This window comes from Psammomys obesus, unplaced genomic scaffold (assembly GCF_907164565.1).
Source record: "Psammomys obesus unplaced genomic scaffold, mPsaObe1.curated_primary_1811, whole genome shotgun sequence".
NCBI classification, from domain to species: Eukaryota; Metazoa; Chordata; class Mammalia; order Rodentia; family Muridae; genus Psammomys; species Psammomys obesus.
This window is the reverse complement of record NW_026593286.1, coordinates 15,245,225-15,259,828: the sequence shown is the minus strand read 5'-3', so window position 1 is coordinate 15,259,828 and position 14,604 is coordinate 15,245,225.

The window sequence follows — 14,604 nt, the reverse complement described above, 5'->3', positions numbered from 1 at the left end:
GTGAGTATTTAACACCTGCGTGCTTGGGAAACATTCAAATTGTTTTGCTTTGTATATTCTCTGAAAGTGCTCCTGGGAGCTTAGGGAAGCTCTTTAGGGTTTGTTATTTATGTATTTATTTTATTTTGAGTATGTTGGCAACAGTCAAGTTAGGTTGAGTTGCAAAGTCTTAGGATATAGCCATGGGATTCGGGAATACTGCATTTGGTCTGGATCTCATATTAGAGTCAGGTTGGGTTATTAATCTGTGAACTTGGGGCCGGATGAATTCCATTAAAGTAAGACTTTGTACACTTTCATATAATTCATTTCTGTCACACTGCTTATATTTCTCAGTGGCTAAAGGTTCATAAATGGTTCATAAATAATTTTGTGAATGAAGGCTTGGGGACGAGAGTTTGTCATAGCCAAAATGAATGAGGGGCAGGAGGTAAAAGGAAAGGAAAGCGAGTTTTAGAGTTCTTGTGGCTTCCCCATATCTTGAGGGAACTGATTTAAAGACCTGTGTAGTTCCTCTTAAATTACCTCAGAGATGGTTTTGGAAAACGCAATTCAAAATGGAGCTTGGTGTGATTTATGGCACTATCTTATTATTTTATGAGATGGAATTAAAAATTCAAACCAGTGTAACTGTGGCAACATGGAGCTACTCATTAAGTGGCAGGGAAGGCTGCCTTTTATTTGACTGCACCTGCTAGGGAAGAACTCGCTGGTACTTGCCCCCGTTTGACTGGCTACATCTCTGACAAGATGTTCCAGGATCAGTCACTGGAAAGCTCTTTGTGTGGAATTGAGCCAATTTTCCTAAAATCTGAAGTGAGAACAGTTAGTCACCTATGCTATGCCACTGAATCCAGAGATTCAGTGCCATTTGGCAACCAAATACATGACTAAACTCTCTTACATTTGTTGGTTCTGTTTGTATACATGTACAGGCTAGTGTGTGTGCACATGTATGTACAGCGTCAGGTGCATGCTTGTGTATGGAGCTGGCATCTTCCTCAGTCTCTCTCCAGTTTTGTGAGACATGGGGTCTCTCACTAACTCTGGAGTTGGCTGGTTTGTTAGACTGAACACCAGTCTAACCCCAGATCTTGGCAAGCCCCAGATCTTCCTAGGTCAGCTTCTCCAGTGCTGAGATCCTATCTAGTTTTGACATGGGTCCTGGGTGTTCACGTCTGTGTGGCAAACACTTTGTGGACTGAGCCATCTCTCCAGTCCCTCATCTTTCTTTATTATCAAACAGGATTTCAACATCCTTTTTGTAAGTACCAGCTACAGTCATATATGGGAAAACTTCTGATGAACGTGACAGCGGAGTGAACTATAGTGTGATAGTCTAAAGATCTCTAAGCAAACTACTTCAAAGTCTTCCCCCGCATCACTAGCATGAATCCAAACAGTTAGTTCACAATTGCGTGGTCTACCTAGGGTTTTGCTAAGGCCCCTAAGGCTACCTTATATTGTTAAAACAATAACAACAACAGCAACAACAGCAAAACTCTATCAGTTTGACCACCAGTGTCTGTTCAAACTCCATGGGATTCTGGCTGTGTGCACTGGGTATTTTGGATCAGTATACATGGTCTGCAAAAGTGTGCAAAGAAGATAGAAGAAAAGAATGTAATTAAAATAAATAAACAAGAAAAAAGAAGATACAGATTGTCTGTATCGATGATCTCTTATGGCTACCTTTTCTGTTCAGTAGACTTCCTTTGAAACTTGGTTTGACCTAGATTTTGGCATCCTCAGTGAGTCTTACCATTCCATTTGCACTCTGGGCACAGTTCTGATGTGGAGGGGTTGTGCTCTTATTATCTCTCTGCTATTTTTCTCAACTGCTTTGAAGAATATTTGGACCAGCCAAACATTCTACATCTTTCTCATACCACCTCAAACAAACGCACACACAAACAAACAAACAAACAAACAAACAAACAAACAAACAAAATGAGTCTGGACATTGCAACAGTGATCATCCTTCTGATGACCAAGCTGTGTTATTCACTGTCTTTGATATCACTATTTCTTCTTAACTATTCCTCACCGTGGTGCTACAGTAGGATCTATTTTAGACTCTATTTTAGAGTTCTTTCCTCTTTACTTTTTGAGGCATTTATCTAAAATAGGGATAAAACCAGTGGAGGGCATCTGGTACCCTCCTTATCTCTTTTCATCTTGTTCCTTTGAGGAAGGATCTCTTGCTCAACCTGTAGTTCAGGTTTCCAGCTAGGCAGGCAGTCAGCATATCCCAGCAATCCTTTGTCTCCACCAGTCTTGGTGCAGGGCTTACAGTCTTGTCCGCTGTTACACCCAGCTTTCTCATGAGTGCTAGGATCTGAATCCAAGCCTCATGATGAAGCAGCCTAGTGCTCTTAGCAACAGAGCCATCCTTCTAGTCTTTTGGCTTACTTCTTAATATGTAAAGTTGCTATAATCTTTAGATGAACACACTTTGTATCCATTGCTTATTTTCTTACTGGGAAATCCTTATTTTGATATCAAGAAACATAAGCTATCTTGTTCACTTCTAATTATCACAACTCAATCAGCCCTTCACCTGACAGATACAGTAGTACATGAAACAGAAGAAGGAACATCTTGCTTCTATGATTTCAGTGTGTGTGTGTGTGAACAAGCACTCAAATAAATAATAAATACAATTACTATGGATGTGCTCATGTATTGTATAGAGGGAAAGATATAACAAAATTGGGTAGAAGTGAGTCATTCAGATGAGGGTCTGGGCTTGGCTGTATAACTGGCATTTGGACAAGACTTGCTGGAAGCGTTAAAGCAAACCATGGCTGTTATGATTATCTAGGACAGTGGTTCTCAACCTGTGGGTCACAGACCCTTGGCTCTGGTATCAGATATTCTTCATAGTATACATTTATATTGCAACACTCATAACAGTAGCAACATTACTGTTATAAAGTGGCAATTAAATACTTATATGCTTGAGGGCCACTACAACATGAGGAACGGTATTAAAGGGTTGAAGCATTAGGAAGGCTGAAAATCACTGATCCAAGAGAAGTTTATGCCACTTAGAGTTAGAAATATGACTTGGGAGATGGCTCAGTGGGTGAAATGTTTGGCCCTCAAGCATGAGAACCTTACTTTGACCCCTAAACACATGTGAAAATGTCAGGTGTGGTGGCATGCACTTGTAATCCCAGCTCTGTAGAGGCAGAGAAAGGCAGACCACTGGGCCACACTGGCTGTTAGCCTAGCCTGGCTAACTCTGAGAGATCCTGGCTCAATAAAAGACCCGACCCAGTCTAAAACAGAAGGCAGGACAGAGGGCAGGAGGGAGAGGGGGCGGATTACACTGGAACACAACATCTGAAGTTACCCCTGACCACCACACACGTGTGCACCTGTGCGCAAGTGCACCTCTTCCACACCAGCATGCAAGCGTACACACACACACACACACACACACACACACACACACACACACACACACTATTATCAATAGGAAAAAAATCAATGTTTTCAAAACATAATGTTAATATCTTATTACCTCCAAAAGATGGTGGCTAGTTTGAGTCTGATTTGTCCATATTGAATGTTATTAACAGATTATTCCTCTTAAATGCTTCAAAGGTCAGGTCACTTCTATGCAAAGAAGTCTGTGGAGAATCTCCATTACTGTATGACAGAACCATTTAGTAGACTATAATCAGATCTAGGGATACAAAGACCCAGTTCCTTCTTTCAAGAGTGCTTAATCAATTAGCGACGACGGATTTCATTATGAGTGTATAATAAAATCAATGGTAGACATATGCCTGGGAACTGTTAGAATCACAAAGGAGGCATCTCATATGCCCAAGAGGGAGATACGAGTTAGGATAGGCCTCTGCAGAGAAAAGCATGCTTGAGTCGAATCTACCAGAAGGGATGATCTGAACAGAAGCAAGCAATAGGTAGGCTGGACAAGAAGCTCCTCTCTCTCTCTCTCTCTCTCTCTCTCTCTCTCTCTCTCTCTGTGTGTGTGTGTGTGTGTGTGTGTGTGTTTGTGTGTGTGTGAGGAGGTGTGGAATGATGATAAAGGGAGACCGTCTTAAGCAGTTACTCATGAGATACACCTTTCTTACCAGGCACTGGGCAGCAGAACAGGCTGCTACAACCTCTACCCTGCTTAGACTAAACTAAGTATCAGGAATGTTCCTTCTCCTTTGCCCATTTCTTCAGAGAGCGCTCATCTCTAAGTTCTGATTACAGCCTGCCACAGCCAAGGAGCCCTTCTTCATTATAGCTGTCCAGTGTGATCTAGAGACTGTTTGCCATATACCCTTAGGCTGAACTCGCATTAGTTCACTGCTGACTCCTGTCAGTTCAAGGTTTCCAGGGCGTGCATCTATTTTTCTTTCACAGATCATAAAGTTGAGAGAGCAAACTATCATTTTCACATCAATCAACATATTGTTCCACTTAGAATGGGTGCCCAATATCTACTTGTCTCAAAAGACATTTATTTATCCTTTTTATCTTATTTTATTTTTTGTCCTTTGGTTTTTCCTTTTAGACAAGGTCTTACCATGTCTCCTAGGCTGCCCTTGAACTCTTAATCCTTCTGCTTCCACCTTCCCAATGCTGAGATTCATCACTTTAAGCCTGCAGTTTCAATATGGCAGCCACTGTCCACCAGCAGTCATTTATATTAAAATTAATTAAACTTAAATCAGATGAAAATTCATTATCCGCATGTCATTTGCCACATCCCAGAGTCTTCATACTCCAAATGTAGCTAATAGCTACTATGTTGAGCAATACAGAAAAGATTTCATCATTAAAAAGAGTTCATTTGACTATCACTAGGTTAGAATATTTTTAAAAGAAATTTCCAGATGGGAAGTGCTTTAGGCCCCTTGGGTATTGTACCTATAAACTGTCAAAAGAGCACCACTCAATTCTATTGCACATGATGTTAAAGTTATTGATGAAACATTATAATTTGACTCCAGGTAATTTATTTTTATAAGCTTGGCAATACACAAGTAGATATTTATTGAAGGAATAAAAATAATAGCATTTTATTGATGTCTACTCTGTGCCAGGTATTGTGCTAATAATATGCTAAAAATATTTTATTTCATATATATTTTAATTTAACCTTTAGAATGACCCCTAGAAATGTAGATTATTGAAGAACTTAGAACACAAGGGTGAAATAATTTGCCTGGGAAAGGAAGCCACGAAATAAAGAGCACTGGCCCAATCCACAACTGTGGACCACAGTGTGCCCACAGAGTGCAGCAGATAAATGCAGATATATGTAAACACATAACTTACCAATATCTGCTGCCCTGAAGGAGGAGTAATGAAATGCTGCTGCTTTCCATGCCTGCTCTTTCCATAAAACAAGGTCTACCGATTTAGAGACATCTTTAAGTCTTCATACACTCAATCCTACCTGCCTTTGCAAGGATGACTACTCTTGTGAAGATAGTATTCACATCCTCTCCATGAAGGTATCAGTATTTCCCCCAGACAATGTATTGCATGATTTTAAACACATTTCATTTAAAACAGAGCTCAGTAACTTAACGTTTTCCACTTCCTTCTGTTTCGTCTGGCATTTATTCTTTCCGGTACATGCAGCTTTGGTTCATCCATCTCAACTGTTGTATATTATCCCTTGCATAAATATGGTAGCTTTGCTGCTCTTCTGATAGATATTTGTATTCCTCCTAGTTTATCCATTGTGTGCTGGACCACAGGGGAGACCCGTGTGCACGCTTTCTTGAGCACTTCTTGGGAATGTTCATCTCTAAAGATCACAAGTGGCTTTCACATGCAGGCCCGTGTTTCTGGGTAGCAGCAAATTCCTCTAACAGTGCTCAGAAACTTGCCATTTCCCATTTCTGCAGTGCTTGGAAACTTCAGACCTCATAGTTTTCCATTTCAATGAGGACGAAATATTCTTGCTTTAACTCTCATTTCCTTGGTGAAGTGGAATGCGTTTTCTAACATTTAGTGTGCACGCAGGTTTCTTCTGAGCCTTCCTCAAGTTTTCTCACTACCCAAGTGTTCACTGGGCTGTTGCTTTTCATTGATTGAAGAAAATTATCTCTGATCTGGTTAACTCTTGCTGTTTATATATCTTGCAAATCACTGCTCTTCTTTTTTGTTGTTGTTGTTTTGTTTTGTTTTTAGTTTGTTTTATGTATTCTTTTTTTATTTATTTTTATTTTTTATTAATTACACTTCATTCATTTTGTATCCCTCCATAAGCCCCTCCCTCCTCCCCTCCCGGTCCCACCCTACCTCCCGTTTTTGCATGCATGCCCCTCTCCAAGTCCACTGATAGGGGAGGTTCTCCTCTCCTTTCTGATCTTAGTCTATCAGTTCTCATCAAAAGTGGCTGCATTGTCCTCTTCTGTGGCCTGGTAGGGCTGCTCCCCCCTCAGGGGGAGGTGATCAAAGAGCAGGCCAATCAGATTATGTCAGAGGCAGTCCCTCTTCCCATTACTAGGTAACCCACTTGGACACTGACCTGCCATGGGCTACATCTGTGCAGGGGTTCTAGGTTATCTCCATGAATAGTCCTTGGTTGGAGTATGAGTCTCTGGGAAGTTCCCTGTGTTCAAATTTTCTTGTTCTGTTGCTCTCCTTGTGGAATTCCTGTCCTCTCCAGCTCTTACTATTTCCCACTTCTTACATAAAATTCCATTCACTCTGCCCATCAGTTGGCCATCAGGCTCAGCATCTGTTTTGATAGTCTGCAAGGCAGAGGCTTTCAGAGGCCCTCTGTGGCAGGTTCCTAGTTTGTTTCCTGTTTTCTTCTTCTGGCTTTCAGAGGCCCTCTGTAGCAGGTTTCTAGGTTGTTTCCTGTTTTCTTCTTCTTCTGATGTCCATCCTCTTTGCCTTTCAGGTGGGGATTGAACATTTTAGTTAGGATCCTCCCTCTTGCTTGGTTTCTTTAAATGCATAGATTTAAAAAAATTTTTTTAGACATTTTAAATGTCCTCAAATGTTTCATTTCCCTTTTCAAGACTGATTTTTAGTGTTTTTCTTAAGATCTGATGCTAACCTATTTTCCTCATATTTTCATGATGGTCACATGATAATCACATATTTTTTTTCTAGCGGTTTTGAAACTTTGCTTTTTGCATGAAGGATCCTGTTTATTTGGGGTTTTATTTCCATGTGTGATATAAAGCAGGTGTGCAGTTTCATTTTTATCTAGATTAGATAACGAAATTGACATTATTATATTTTTTACCATCTTCCTTCTCATTCTATAAAAAAAAAAATAAGTTCAATCACTGTGTCCTCATATTTGTGGGGAACAGAGCCCCAGGTATTTCTCTGCTCCTGATTTTTTTATTCACCTCACTATATAACATTATAATTTCTGAAATATGATCATGTAAACACATTTGTCTTTGTAAATGTTTTTTTAAAATTGCCTTGGGTGGTCTTAGTTTTTTGGGTTTTTTTCCTCTTGCTTTGTTTTCAGAACAACTTGGCAAGTTTCAGTCTGTTCCGTCTGTCGCTTCTAGAAACCGCCTGTTTATTGAAGCAGCTTCTACTGTGCTGTCATGCTTTGTCTCTGTACTGCTATGAAGGAGTCTCTTCCTTGGGTCTTTCTGAGATGTGGGGTAATGTTCAGGTCAAGGATAAGATGGCCAGGGTTATACTTTTATCCTTAGCACAGGTTGAGCAGAGAGAGGAAGCCCAATTCCCAGGTACAAGGAGTGCCGGTTTCTCTACCCAACTTGTCAAAGACAAAGCCCAGCACTTTCAAAGTGAGTGTGGCCTGGTGGTGGCTCAGGGCTAAGTGCTCCTGGCTTAGGTCCAAGAACTATATCGCCTTTCTTGGCTTTAGCAGGCAGAGAAGAGAAAGTGTCTCTTTCTTGTCCAAGTTGCTATAACCACACAGAAGCCTCTGGCTGCATTTCCTTGTTTATGCAGATTCTGAAATCTGACCAGAGGAATATAAAGCAGGAAAGACCAGTGTTTTAGCCACATTACTCTGTTTGCAAGTTGGGGTTGGCAGAAAGGACTCAAGAAAGACAAAGGAGGAATGAGAATTTGGATGACTTTACTCTTGAAACAGTTACATGTAATTACAAACAAAAGTTCAATCTTGTAGCTGTGGTTATTCACGCAAATACAATCTTCACCGCCTATGAACTCGACTTCCTATTCATTAGTGGCTCTCCCCCGGTCAGTGGACAGGTTCTAATCACAAATGAATTCTTAATAGCTTCAAACCAGAGGAATTACAGTACAAAGGTCACTGTTTATTTTTTAAGTGGCTTTTTGTAACCTAATACCAAAGATTCATGATAAGAAAATTCCCCCCTTCTGGAACTGGTTGGAAGATGAAAGGGCCAGGTTGACAATGTCACATTAAAGACACTGAAGTAAAGAGAGGCCTCAGGAGTAGCTCTATACCGGATGCATATAATCACAGCCTTTTGTTTAAGCAAAATTGGAGCTTAGCCTCTGACAGAGACCAGCATTAGCTAGGATAGGAGAGCCAATGTTCCTAAAAAAAAAAAAAAAAAAAAAAAAAAAAAAACAAATTAATAATAAGTTCAGTATGATAAAAATTATTTCATTGCTCTCTCTAAAATCTAGGCTCTTGTGAGGCGCTGTCATAGCATGGAGTGTTCAGCAGGACCTGGCCTTATATAGCTTCCAGGATTGTGTGATCTGTCAGCACACGTGTGGATCCCGTTCCTACTTGGAGGACACATGCCTTATTTGTAGGACATTCCGGAAGGCGTGAAACTGTTTTCTTCTCAAATGGCTTTGGTCAGAATATGGCCATGTGACAAAGATTCGGTAAGAGAAGCTGGGAATGGTGACGCTGGGAATGGTGACCCTTGTTCTGGGCAGTCATACTTCTCAGCAAAAAGAAGTCAAAGTGACAGAGATAAAAGAGACCAAGATGGAGACGAGGTGGGTTGTGTTCATACAGGGCCGACGGGCTTTGATTCCAGTTCACCACAGAGTCCAGGAGAGGTTCACATGCCAACCAGTCCAGGGTAACTAGCTGTTTCTTCATAGCATAAGCATATGCCCAAGGAATTGGTTATTCAGACAGTGCTCATGTTTTAGATGTCTTTATTCTGTAGAGAAGATAAGACAACATACGAAGACAGATATATGTGCCAGATAGAGATAGTGACAGGAAGTTCAAAAGTAAAGGTTAGACTTTCCATATAGATGGCAGTTTATACTTGACACATTCATTTGTCACCTCTTATCTATGTGTAAATCTGGGTGTTACCACTTGTCTGTAAATGACGAGTGAAGCAGTGAAGAGGAGAATGTCTCAGGTTGTGCACACAAATGTATGGTCTTTCACTTAGGCTGGGACTCAGCCAGCCAAGACTCAGAAATTGCAGGGAAGAGTGGAAAAGTGACAAAGAAGATGGGAACAGATACTTCAAAAAAAAAAAAAAAGACACTTTAGTATCTCAAAAACCCTTGCTAACACTGGGTAAGCACAGAGAATCCAACGTATGATGAATGCATGAATGTAGAAGATAATCAACCATCCATACTATGTCCTACAGGTCTAGAATGAGCAACCTGAAATGTGGTACCCAGACAACAATGTGTGAGAAATTGCACACATGCTGAGTTCTAAAATATATTAACACTTGTGCACCAGTTGCCTCTGACAGAATATTTCTGGGCAGTAATCTGAATTTTAATTGGAGCTTGGTCTTAGTTCCTGCTTCTGTTCCCCTCTTCTCTTTTTACCTTCCTTCTGATCAATACACATCCAAGTATTAGACAATAAAGACCTGATGATGTCAGGGTTGAAGAGATGACTCAGTAGTAATGAGCTTACTGCTCTTCCAGAGGGCCTGAATTCGATTTCCAGCGTCAATATCAGGTAGCCACAACCGCCTATAACTCCAGCTCTAGAGGGACTCCAACACTTCTGGCCTCTGTGTGTGTCTGCACTCACATGTGCATAGACACACACAGAAGCATATACATACACATAATTAAAAACAACAAAGTCTTTTTTTAAATGCCTCACAGGTAATAAGCTAGGGACCAGGATCTAGGTTGTAGCTATTGTCAATGTTGAGATTGTGATCCAAGTTTAGTTCATGTCCAGCTCAGGCCTTTAACATATTGGCTTTGACATATCTAGACTCTAAGTAGGTCTGAGCAAAGGGAATCACAAAAGACCTGGTTGCCAGTTGTCTAAACTCTGCTTTCCCAGACCACATGAAAAAAGAGGGTAGAAGGTGAAGAGATGATCAAAGCCTGTATGTTTAACCCAGGGCAGTTTTCCCATTTGCATAGCAAAGAAGTGTCAGTTTCCCAGTTTTACCTTAAACAACACAAAATTGTAGCAAGCTGGGAAGGGAGAAAGGAGTTGGATAGAAGCACAGGGAATTTTGTTCTGCTTCTTTGTTTTTAGGAATGTGCTTCGGCCCATACTGTTTTGTGAAAGCCGATTTTCTTATGTAAAGTTGCGAGCCAGGAGCATCTTGAAATAAAAATAATGGAGTTGACTTACAGCTCTGAGTCAAGTTCAATTCTATGAAGAATTTAAAGTATTAAAATTATGTATCAAACATTTGTTTTTCTTATTTAACTCCAGTTTTCTGAGTAGTCATGAAAAAAAAAAAAACACAGATTCTAAATAAAATCCAATGATATGAGCACTCAAAAAGCTGGATTTGTTTTGACCTTGAAAATCCCTGATGAACTTTAGGGCATTTGAGATTTGGAACATTAGAAAATTTTACTTTTATTATTGCAGAATATTGGAGTACATGGCTATGCTTTAAGAAACAAAGTTAAAATAAAACTAAAATGGCGAAATTTTACAATAAATCTCTGAATAATGACTTCCCTTCTCCCAGAGGTTATCAATTGCCAATTAATTTAGGGGTTGAGCCTTGTGAGCTTCTCTCCATCAATGTTGGTGTCTGTCTGGCTTATCCTTGTGTAGGTCTTGTGCAGGTAACCAAACTCGATATGAGTTCTTGAGTGTAATAGCTACATCAGGTCAAAAGAGAGCATATAACATCATTCCTTCCCTTTATCTACTTCTTGCATTCTTAATGCTTCCTCTTCCATTATGATGTACATATATATATATGAAATTGGGAGGTAGATAAGCCAGAGAATCTGGAAAAAATTGGAGGGATGCATGAGGGGATGGATATGATCATATTGCATTGAATACACATACAAAAATTTCATAGATAGGAAAAGTAATAGATGAATGAGTAAAATATTAATGAGAAATTGTATTTGACTTTCTTAAACCTATCTCTGTTGTAAGGAAAAAATGAAACCAAGACTTTATAATCAAGATCTAGTACTCATTCATGAAAATTAAAATTTTTTACATGATATTAAAATTTAGTTTCCATACTTAGTTTTCCTTTATTTCCTGTCAAGAAATGACAGAAATAGACCACAATTATCTCCAGAGAAATCCATTTTAAATTTGAGATTTATGATATTCCCACTGAAAATTTCAAAAGAAAATGTGCTTTTTATATTCAATAACAAAATGCACGTGCACCCCCCCACACACATCCTTACAGACATATCCTCATCCATAAGAACCAGCAACACCAGCTGACATCAGTGTTGGAAGTCTAGACTGAACCTTGTAAAAACTTAACAAAATAGGAAATACAAAAATTGAGACAAATATTTTTGCTATATATAAAAAAAGAGTTTGAAAATTTGACTTAGAAGTATTAGACTACAAGAATTGAAGAAGCATCCTTTAATAAGAATCAATTAAGACTTCTAGAAATGAAAAATTGCAACACCAGCATTAAAGCCTTTATGGATGGGCTAAACAATAACTCAGCCAAACAAACAAACAAACAAACAAACAAACAAAAAAACTAGTGAGCTGAAAGAAAGTTCAAGTCAGGTGTCCAAAACATAGCCCAGGCACACACAGGTCAAACAAATTTGAAATGCATATTAGGATAAAATGATAGTGAGAAATCTTCATATTTATTGAATTGAAAATTCTGGAAGGTTATGTGGACTGGAACAAGGAAATACTCCAATGTATAGTGGGTTGATAACATTCTAGCAATGCTAGATGCACATGTAAGATGGAGGAGCCTATGGTGAGCTAAGAAGAAAAACAAAAAGAAGTATGCATTCAAACCCTGGAAACTCAAAACAAACATAAAGGACCGTAAAGAACAGCTAAAGAGAGAAATCAGATGGCACAGGAAAAGGGGTAAGATGGACAGCCGACATCTTGATGACTGAAGAACATAGAGTCCTCCAAAGCCCTTAGCTCTATGTCCAGTGAAGCCATCCTTACAAACACTAGAGCAAAATAAGGACGTGCTAAATAAACGTCACAGAGAAATCGTGAAAAAGAAATGCTAGGTGGCACATAGTATACATCGCGATGGTAGGAGGGGGACAAAAAGATCTGTGATAGATAGTCTGAAATACAGAAAGGGATATGGACAAAGGAAAGCCATGTGCCGTTCGTACAAACTACCAGGGTAGTTTGCTAAAGCAGCAGACAATACAGCGTTTTATTGTTATCGATAACAGAACTTCAGAACAAAATTATTGGGATCGAATAGGACAACTTAACTTCTAATTTCGGTAAAAGGATAAAGATACAATTATCTGCCATGTGGAGATGTGTGGTTTTAACTTTTAGTTCAGTGTGTGTGTGTGCACATGTACATGGGTGCAGGTTCTCACGGATATCATACACCCTGAGGTAGGAGTACCAGCTGATTTTGAGGTGCTTGACTTGGCGGTACTAGGAACCAAAACCCAGGTCTCTGAAAGAAGAGAAAGTGCTCTTGACCACCAAGACATCTCTTTAGCTCCGGATAATGATATATGTGTGTGTGTGTTTCTGTGTGTCTCTGTGTGTGCGTGGGGGTAGGGAGAAAGAGAGAAGAGACAGAATGTGTGTATAACACACACACACACATACACACACGTTCAAGGCCGTTCCTTAGTTCTCTGGGTGATCTAATTCCAAGAGCCTTTAGAGATGTCAGATCTGCAAATAATGAGGTCCCTTATGCAGAATGGTTCGGTCTGTATGTGCGACCTTCACACATCGCACTGCACAGCTGAAGCCATATCGATGACTTGTAGTGTGCAATAGAGTGTAAATGCTTCGTAAGTAGCTGCTCTACTGCGTCGGTTAAAAATATTAGGAAGAAGGTATCTTCACACGCTCAGTGCAGAAATAATATCATTCCTTAGATGCAGACACCATGCATTGCCTCTGTATATGAGTGCACGTCTGTGCACACACACAGGCCTGTGATAGAGTCAAAGCTGGACAATAGATTAATTGGAGATTCATCTATGTGGCGTTATCATTGCATCAGTGAGTCTGAAACTCAGGACAGGAGTTTCGATTGTCAAGTCGTGGAAACTGTGCTCGTGAGGAACGGAGATGGATTTTACTAATCTAGGTGGTGCGCTCATGGATGCGGATTTTATTATCATCGCTTAAGCCTCTCAGGCATTCTCTAGCTACTCCTTCCATGTCAGTGATCCTTCTAGGCCCTGGGTCTCACAGGTCGGGTCTGTGCCTGTGCAGTCTTTGACAATTCATTTTCATCTCTCAAGGCTCCAAGTTCCTGATTGGTCATAATGCTTGAAGATTTCGATTCTCTCTGTGTCCGTTATAATTGTACAGTCTTGCGCGTGTTTTCACAGGAGTCATTAAGAGTCCCTGAATCTTGGACTGGCATTGCTGTGTGTGGCGAATAAGTGTTCTCTCTTCTCTGTAGTTTTAGAATCCATAATTTTGTACAGTAAAGAACAGAGAGTAAAAAACAGAAACATGGTCTATATAAAGACATTCAGGAATCAACAGGAAGTCACCACAAGATCAGAGGCAGATACGGTTAAAAGGAAAGGTGATTTATTTGTTCTGTGAAGAATAGAATGTTTACATTTGTTTGTAAGTTTGTGTGTCTTACAAGCAGTAGTTTAAGGACAAAAAAAGCAAACTTCTGTCACGAGTGAGTGGAACAAACCAGAAGAACTTTTGAGGAAAATAAAGACAATTAATAAAATCTGCCATTTTTCATTTGCTTTTGGCTCCCCAGTTAAACAGAACAACGTGACGTACTGTAAATATCCCACATATGTAAACACTGCCACTGCGTCTCTATTAATCACGTAGAACAACAATTGATATTCTCAATTAAAACCCTTAATTTGCCTGCTACACTGCCTGCAGTCTCTGGAGTAATTACTCTCTTATTTTCCTAGATAACTTATTTAGGGGGAAATAAAATAATGAAATGATCTTAAAATGAAAAGGCCCGAAAATAGTGCTCTCATTTAAATTAGAATACTTCACACTCATCTGAGGTTCCATGTCTCTGCAGTAATGCAGCTGTTTTCCTGAGGGGTGTTCTCGTAAGTTCGTAAGGGGAGAAAAAATAAAACTCAAGGAAGGCAGCTGTGTTTTTGATAAACTGGCCTAGAGTTTCGACACTTCAAGCTATAGAGAAATTTGCACGGGAATTTTCTGCATTATGTATCCATGAGCAATATGTTTTTTAACTGTAACATCATTTGCTGCCTTTAGTTTTCACGGTGGAAGGGCCAGGCAGAACCCTGTGGAATCAC